Source organism: Apium graveolens, chromosome 4, assembly GCF_009905375.1.
Source record: "Apium graveolens cultivar Ventura chromosome 4, ASM990537v1, whole genome shotgun sequence".
NCBI lineage: Eukaryota > Viridiplantae > Streptophyta > Magnoliopsida > Apiales > Apiaceae > Apium > Apium graveolens.
This window is the reverse complement of record NC_133650.1, coordinates 180108981-180118090: the sequence shown is the minus strand read 5'-3', so window position 1 is coordinate 180118090 and position 9110 is coordinate 180108981.

The following is a 9110-nucleotide window of genomic DNA, read 5'->3' as shown; positions in this document are numbered from 1 at the left end:
CATCCATTCTTCTGCAAATCTTCTGAAAATCACTGAGAATTATGAATCAATTCCACCACTTCAATGTTGACACTCGATATACTTTCTGGTTCATGAGTGTCTAACTTCCGTGACGTTTCTTCATGTCTTGACTTTGACAACTTGATTTTCTTCAGATTAAATCCTTGTAATTCTCTGATACCCTGACGAGATCTCTGTCACTTGATTAAATCCACAATCTTGATTTGTATCACTGAGGCATGATCAATTTCTTGAACTTCTTCCAGTGAATTAACTCTTCAAGTCTGTAGATGAACGTTGTTTCTGAATCCTCTGACAGATGTTACTTGGCGAGACCTCTCTGACGGTAGATCCACTATTTACTTATTACATTCTTATTTGAGTTGAATTAAATCCTCGAATATACAAATAGGCCTATGACATATGACTTACAATCTCCCCCTATTTGTTTGTTAGACAATAACACACAAATACCTAGAGGATAACTCAAATAACAAATAAGAAAAAGATATAAACTGAAATGCAAAGTAAATAGCAGAAAAGTTTCTGGAATAAATATAACATTTTCCAGATTCCAAATAAGATGTTCCTCTAGACTGAACATATCTTCAAGTAGTTCCATTTTCTTCTGTACAACCACATTTCCTGTTGAGAAGCTCATATCTCTCTTGTTTCTCCCCTTATGAGAATCAACTGATTAAAGAAGATCACCTTTGTTTACCACCTCTCCCGTACAATAGGATCCACAGATAAAAACCAATGGTACTCCTCATTTAGAAAACAGCTTCTTCCCTTATCACTAGGAAATCACCTTGTGTTTTACCACCTCTCCCGTACAATAGGATCCGCAGTTACAAACAATAATGGTGTGATGTAGTGTACATGTTCTTTACCTTTTTCTTACTCCCTGCAATTTCTACAAACAACAATGGTGTGGTGTAGTGTACATGTTCTTTACCTTTTTCTTACTCCCTGAAATTTCTCCCCCTTAGTTGAGGAATCCTCCAAACTATTACTTAAGCTTTTATCTCCCCCTTAGTGAAGGAATGTATGTCGTCGTCTGAAGGAGTTCTCATATTCCACTTGGTTGGAAAAGAAATAACAAGTAGTTTCTCTTTCTTCCTCACTGTGAGTGTGTGATTCTGTTTAGTGTACCTCACATGTGTTTCACTCTTCTCTCCACTCGTGTTTACACTCTTTCTCACAAGTGTATCATTCCTCTCATAGCTTCATATTCCAGCTGTACCTGCAAGGAAAATCACCTTAGCCATCCTTAAGGAGGTCACAGGTGGTGCAATGGAAGTTCACAAATCCCCATCCTTGTTAAACACGTCAGATGAATCTGAGTCATAATTTACAAGTTGCTAGTTTCCCTTTTAGGGTTCCAGATTTGAATTTTGGGAAGGTAAACAATGATCCATCGAATTTAGCAGAAAGATCAAAGTTCCCTTCTAATGTCTGTGAAGATATTTCCTTGTGACTCATCAGGTAATATCTGAATTATTGTCAACAAGTTGTCGATCTGCGCCTATGTCAGATCCACTATCCGCGGATGCATCCAAGGGATTTAAGCTTGGGGAGGTAGACAATGACCACTGATATATGGCTTTTGGATCAGTATCCTCTCCTAACACTTGTAAAGGCAATTGGTCCATTAACGAACCTTGAACAATCGAATCTGACCTTAAAATGGTCGAAACTCTTGTTTCCATCAACTCATCCTTTGTGTGTGTAACCTTTCCTTGTGCATCAAGAATTGTTTATATTTGAGGTGGTGACATTACATCGGATACCCTGGCCGACAGGCAAATTTTAATAGACACACCCTGTTGAGAGAATGAATCTAGTAACTGTTTTTATGCCTTTTCAACCATTACATCTTTTTGAGAAGATGTATGGGGGGTTAGCAGTTGTCTCGGTTTAAATACTACTCATCTTTGTAGGAGACAGAGCTACTGGGTTGACTACAGAACCTTCCTTATGTGGTGCACTGAGGCACTATCTCCCTCACGCTCATTCATACTATATTTAGTGGTAAAAGAGTGTTGGTTGGTTCTTTTTTTTGTGTTTGTCTTTACAGTCTGGGATAGACATTGTGGGTTTTCAACCTCATGACTGTCAATGAAAGAAAGTCATTGGAGACTGAACCTGTAACACATAATATATGGCACTATAGAGATAATGATGTACAATAGTGATTTTAAAAGATTTTACATGAAATAAAAAATCACTAATGTAGAAAGAAGTTTGGTTTTGTATTTCAATTTGAATGAGTTTTTTTGATAAAACATTGATCACTTAGGGTAAAGTCTAAGTAATTCTCATTCATATCAAAAGCTCACAAATATCTGCAACATAATGTTAACAAAATATCATTGACCGATACTTGTCAGGTACTTTATATACCAACTGTTATGTTGCATAACATTTAAATAAACTAAAATAAAATAAGAAATAATATAAACAAATAATAATAATAATAAAAATAAATATCAATGAATTAAATACCAAATATCTATCAAAAAGATATCAGCATTCAATTTCATATATCATACAATATTTACAATTAAAGAAAATACAAATAAAAACTTATATAAATATTGCAAAAATATAGAAACTATTTACAAGTTCAATGATAACATTACCAGCTTGCAAACAGCCATATCCCTCAGATACACCTTTGCTGTTATCTCCAAAGGTAACCAGGGGGTCAGCTTTCTCAATCCACATTTGATAGCAGGGCTCTATCTCCGGTCATATGTCTTGATGATCCACTGTCAAGAATCCACACTCCCGGTTTCACCTGTTTAATGCCCTGCACTACAAATGGATTAGACCTTCTTCGGAACCCAAGCTTGGTTGGGTCCGGCATACTTGTAGAACTGTCCTTTGTCAGGAAAAATAACATTTTTAATTTTAATTGTCTCAACTTTCTCACTGACTGAACATTTGACCTTGTAAACAGCCTTAACAAATTTCTGTTTAGGCTTAGGCTCAAATGTCTCCTTTCTAGCCTTAGAAGGACTAGCAGTCTTAGACCTATCATGCTTTCTATTATTCACATGCTGACGAGGAGTAGTCTTATCACTAGAAACATGCTTACCATTAAAATAAGCATACATCAATTTAAAAGCACAAGACATACAATTAGCAATACTTTATGCTTTATGAGAGTGATTAATAGAAGGCAATTTATGCATGGTAGATATGGCATTTTTGTTATCCAACTCATGTGTGTCTGAGTTAGTCTTAGTTGCTTTCACAACTTTGACTGGAACTTTCGACTCACTTGACTTGGAAACAATCTTCTCATTAGCATGATCCTCAGCACGTATTTCTTCTTGAATAACAGAAGAGGTCGCATCAAATGGTTCAACAATTGATGGCTTATAGAGGGGTTCATCAACACCCTTAAGTACATGTGGTACTTCCCTCCCTTTAGCACAGACATGAGGAGGGGAGTTTATGCCTAATTCTCTAATAGCAACACTGTAATCATAACCTATTCCAGATGTTTTATTAACAGCTTGCTTACTGTAGAACTCTTTAGCCTTCGAACAAGAATTGAAGTAGACTCTAACCTTAGTCTCAAGACCGGTGATCTTGTCTTTGAGAATAGTTTCGAGTTTTCTATAACAGTCAACTCTATTCTCTAGAAAAGATACTTGTTTTTTTAATTTGTCTTGATTAATGTGCACAAGTCTTAATTCATTGACCTCTTTCTCAAGGTCTGTGATCTGTAAACTTAACAGTTCATTATCACGACGTGCACAATCTAAGTTACCTCTTAGATGATAAACCATTTCAGCATCAGAAAGTTTTACCTCTATTCTTGACGATGAAGCTTTTCCATCAATAGCCATAAGAGCAAGATTCTCATCTTCTTCATCTTCACTATCAGTATCATCCCAGCTTCTTCCCTTTGCCAGGTAAGCCCTTTCAGAGTTACTCTTCTGATTTGAATCATAAGAGTTCTTCCTTACTTGCTTTGGCTTCCTGCATTCTGTGGCAAAGTGTCCCAACTCATTGCAGTTATAGCATCTAATGGTGCTCCGATCAACCATCTCTGTTTTGTATCCACCACTACTGGTGTTTGAGGATGAAGATCCACCTGTCTGGAATCTGTTGTAGTTGGACTTGTACTTGAACTTGGGATTTCTCTTGAATCTGACATTCGAGAATTTCTTGACAATTTGGGCCATTGACTCATCTTCCAATTGCTCCAGCTCTTACAAGGAATAAAAATCATCACTGGATTGAGTTGTAGTAGGAGGATCATATTCTGCTATTATCATATTTTCCTCAGCCTTGGAAAACTGTACCATTCTCTCCGACTGTTGAGATTGTTGTTGTTGTTGACCTTCAGCTACAAGAGCAGTAGATGTACTGACCATTCTATCTTTCCCGTAGACTTCCTTCTGTTGAATCTGCTCCAACTCATAGGTTTTCAACACACCATAGAGTCTATCCAAAGAAATCTCACTCAGATCTCTAGCTTCTCTAATGGCAGTGATTCTATGTTCAAGACGAGTTGGCAGTGTTAAAAGGAACTTTTTGTTGACCTCCCTGATTGAATAATATTTTCCATTTATGTTCAGGTTATTGATCAATGCATTGTACCTCTCAAACACTTCAGAAATTCCTTCTCCGGGATTTGATTTAAAATGTTCATACTCAGAGGTTAGGATCTCCAACTTGTTCTCCCTAACTTCCTCTGTGCCTTCATTAATCACCTCAATAGTTTCCCACATGTGTTTGGAATTTTTACAGTTCATCACATGTCTGTTCATCAAGGGATCAAGGGAATCAATTAATATTAATTGAAGGCTGGAATCCAAGGAGGCTTCTTCCTTTTCAGCAGGAGTAAAATCTTCAGGCTCTTTTGGATAGGTTCTAGCTTTGGTAATCACAACATCATCTTCTATCACCTCTGGTTCAATAACCATCGGAGTTTTTGGACCCTTCTTTAACAAGTTCAGATATTTGGGATTTGCAACTTGTAAAAACAAGAGCATCTTCTTCTTCCACATGATATAATTTTCTTTAAATAGTGGAATTTTAACGGTTCCAACTTTTTGTGAAGTCATTATGAATATTTGAATAAATAAAAATTCAAGGAGTTGAAAAATCACAAAAGTCTAGGATCTTGATTTGTTTGTTAATCAGAAGGCTCTGATACCAATTGTTAGGTCCCAATGTGTTTGTAGAAGGGGGGGTTCAATACAAACAGTACCGAATAATCGAATTAAATGCGGAATAAAAAATTTGAAACAAAATTCAAGTTAAATAAAAATATTATTAAACTTGAAAGGTGTTACAACAACTGTATCGATTACAAGGAATTAATCTCAAATTAATTATCACAAATTTAGAATAAATTCGACATAAACTTTTTCTATTTTTGCAATAATTAGAATCAAATGCTAAACGCGATTTGAGATTAAGTTCTAGGGATTTTGATCCGCTAGATTGTTACACAAGAACAAGACAAATATTTCTAGTGGTTTAGATTTAACGTTACAAGCTAGAAATTAGATCTTGAATTAAGCAGATGAAAAATGGAATATTTCTAAGGCGGCTGCTTTTTCTTTTCTGTGTTCTTGACTTCTGTTTTTATGATTAAAATGAATGTTCAGCTTCTGCTTCTTTTATCAACCAACCGAATGAAAATGAACTGGCATGACAATCTCTTTGGCTCAGCAAGTCTTTCGGTAGGACTATCAAATTCCAGTAGAACTTTCAGTAGGACTATCTTTTAGAACTAGCAAGACAATTAGAATGAACTAGCAAGACTTTCGGTATGACTATCAATTGTCATACCGATTGTCATATTAGTTCAAACAGTTTGTCTTGCTGAAATTAAATAGATTTAAATCCTAATAATAATTCTGATAAGACAATCGTTTTGAATTAGCATGACTTTCGGTATGACTATTGATTGTCATACCGATTGTCATACTAATACAATCAGTTGTCTTTGTTGAATTTATAACAGGTTTTAAATCAATTAAAATTCTGAAAATTCTTAATATTAATTCAGAATTAATTAATCAATTAATTTAATTAATCAAATAAATTAATCTTTGCAGATATAATTTATTTTCTTAATTAAATTATATGACTTAATTAATTAATAGAGAATTAATACTAATCTTGAGCAACATCCATTGTTCTGCAAATCTTCTGAAAATCACTGAGAATTATGAATCAATTCCACCACTTCAATGTTAACACTCGATGTACTGTCTGGTTCATGAGTGACTAACTTCCGTGACGTTTTTTCATGTCTTGACTTTGACAACTTGATTTTCTTCAGATTAAATCCTTGTAATTCTCTGATACCCTGACGAGATCTCTGTCACTTGATTAAATCCACAATCTTGATTTGTATCACTGAGGCATGATCAATTTCTTGAACTTCTTCCAGTGAATTAACTCTTCAAGTCTGTAGATGAACGTTATTTCTGAATCCTCTGACAGATGTTACTTGGCGAGACCTCTCTGACAGTAGATCCACTATTTACTTATTACATTCTTATTTGAGTTGAGTTAAATCCTCGAATATACAAATAGGCCTATGACATATGACTTACAGGAGCGCTACACGGAGATGCTTAGGAAGTGTCATCATCATGGAATGCCTGATTGGATGATCATCACTTATTTTTACAATGGGTTGGGAGCACAGTCCAGACCCATGCTCGATGCAGCATCAGGAGGAGCATTATGGGCAAAGATCTATGAGGAAGCTTATGATTTAATTGAACTGATGGCTGCTAATGAATATCAGTATCCAACTCAGAGATTTCCACATGGCAAGCTAGCAGGAGTTCTTGAAGTGGATACAACTACGGCTATCACTGCTCAGCTAAAGGAGTTGTCTATGAAGATCGATTCTCTGGCTAACTATGATGTTAAACAGATAATTAGTGTTTGTGAGCTCTGTGCAGGTCCGCATGTGACGGAGCAATGTGCTATATCTAGTGACTCAGCTCAGTTTGTGAGCAACTTTCAGAGATCGCAACAACCAATTCCAGACACTTATCATCCTGACAAATGGAATCATCCTAACTTCAGATAGAGCAACAATCAAAATGTGATGCAACAGCCATTCCAGCAGTTTGGAGCAAAGCTATTCAACCCTCCTGGTTTTTAATAACAAAATTACACCAAAATAATAAACTCAGGGTGCATGTCTATCTTCGAATGAAAAATCTGAATTGGAGGAGTTACGGCTTATGTGCAAAAACCAGGCTCTTATATGCCAAAGCCAGGTTATTTCTATCAAGACTCTGGAGAACCAAATAGGGCAAATTGCTAATGCCTTATTGAATTGACCACCAGGAACGCTTCCTAGTGATACAGAAATAAATCCAGGCAAGAGGGAAGTTGAAGAACAGGTGAACACCATTACCTTAAGGTCTGGAAAGGTCGCAAGCCCCCAAATTCAGCAAGACGAAGAGCCTGAAATATTTCAAGTTTCATAAAATGCAGTTGTGGCTGAAGAAGAAGTGTAGAAGGAAGCAGAGGTGGAACCAAGGAAGACTACTGTGGAACACACTCCTCCTGAGGGTAATACAGGGGAGAAACAGATCTATCATCCACCTCTTTTTCCTAAGAGGCTGTAGAAGAAAAAGCTGGATAAGCAGTTTGAGAATTTTTTGGAGGTGTTCAAGAAACTTCATATCAACATACCTTTCGCTGAAGCTCTTGAACAGATGCCTAGCTATGCGAGATTTATGAAAGGTATTCTCTCTCAGAAAGTGAAGCTCGATGACTTAGAGACCGTTGCTTTAACGGATGAATGCAGTGTTGTGCTGCAACAGAAGTTGCCTCCGAAGCTTAAAGATCCTGGAAGCTTCATTATTCCTTGCACCATCGGAAACTTGTCGTTCAACAAGTGTTTATGTGATTTAGGAGCTAGCATCAATCTGATGCCCTTATCTATCTTCAGAAAGCTTGGTCTGCCTGATCCAAAACCAATATACATGTCATTGTAACTAGCTAACTGTTCCAACACTTATCCACGAGGTATAGTGGATGATGTCTTGGTCAAGGTGGATAAACTCATCTTTCCTGCCGACTTTGTAATTCTTGATTTTGAGGAAGATAAGAAGATTCCCATTATCTTGGGAAGACCATTCTTGGCTACAGGACGAACTATGATCGATGTGCAAAAAGGAGAGCTTTTGATGAAGGTTTATGATCAAAATGTCACTTTTAATGTGTTCAAGGAAATAAAGTTACCCACAGCTAAAAAGGAGTAATTTAGAGTAGAGTGGGTCAACTCTGTAGTAAATTTAAAGCTTGAGCAATTGCCAAAGTCAGAGACCTTAGAGAGATCCTTAATGGGGAAATCAGTTATTGATGACAAGGAAGGAGCAGAGCAACTGCAGGTTTTGAATGCACCTTCGTGGATGAGGAAGTTGGATATGCCATTCGATTCCCTTGGGTTAGCAGAGCTGAAAATTTCTCAGAAGCGTTTTGAACCATTTATTCAAGAAGCTCCCACACTTGAGCTCAACCGAAATCCAGATCACTTGAGTTATTCATTCTTAGGTGCACCCCATGATAAGGGGTTGGGATATATTTTTGATGATGTAGAGAGTGGTTGGACGGAGCTTCCAGTGCCTACAGAGGGTTCTTCTCATGCGCCACAAACAGTTGATAGGTTTGGTCTTGGTGATGAGCAGTACAGGTGAGTGACTAGGCGTATGGAGGCCATGCACGACATTCACCATCGTTTTGCTGAAGATTTGACACACGCTTTCGGTACTGTTGTCCGAGACACTGGTGGCGAGGTTGATTGGCCACCTGATCCTCCACCCGACGAGGGTGACTCTCCCGCTAATTAGGTATGCCTAAAATCCTTATTATTACCTTCAATGAGGACATTGAAAATTTTAAGTTTGGGGGTGATAATGTTAGGATTAGTAGTGTGTGTGTCCATATAGATTCATATAGATTCATATTGCATGTTTTGTTGTAGTTCATTTATATTTTTCCATGATTGTTCATTTAAGACATATTTGTTTCTTTTTATGTGATTTCATATAGTTGCATTTGCATGCATATTTAGCATGATCCCTTAAGATGAACTATGATATTTG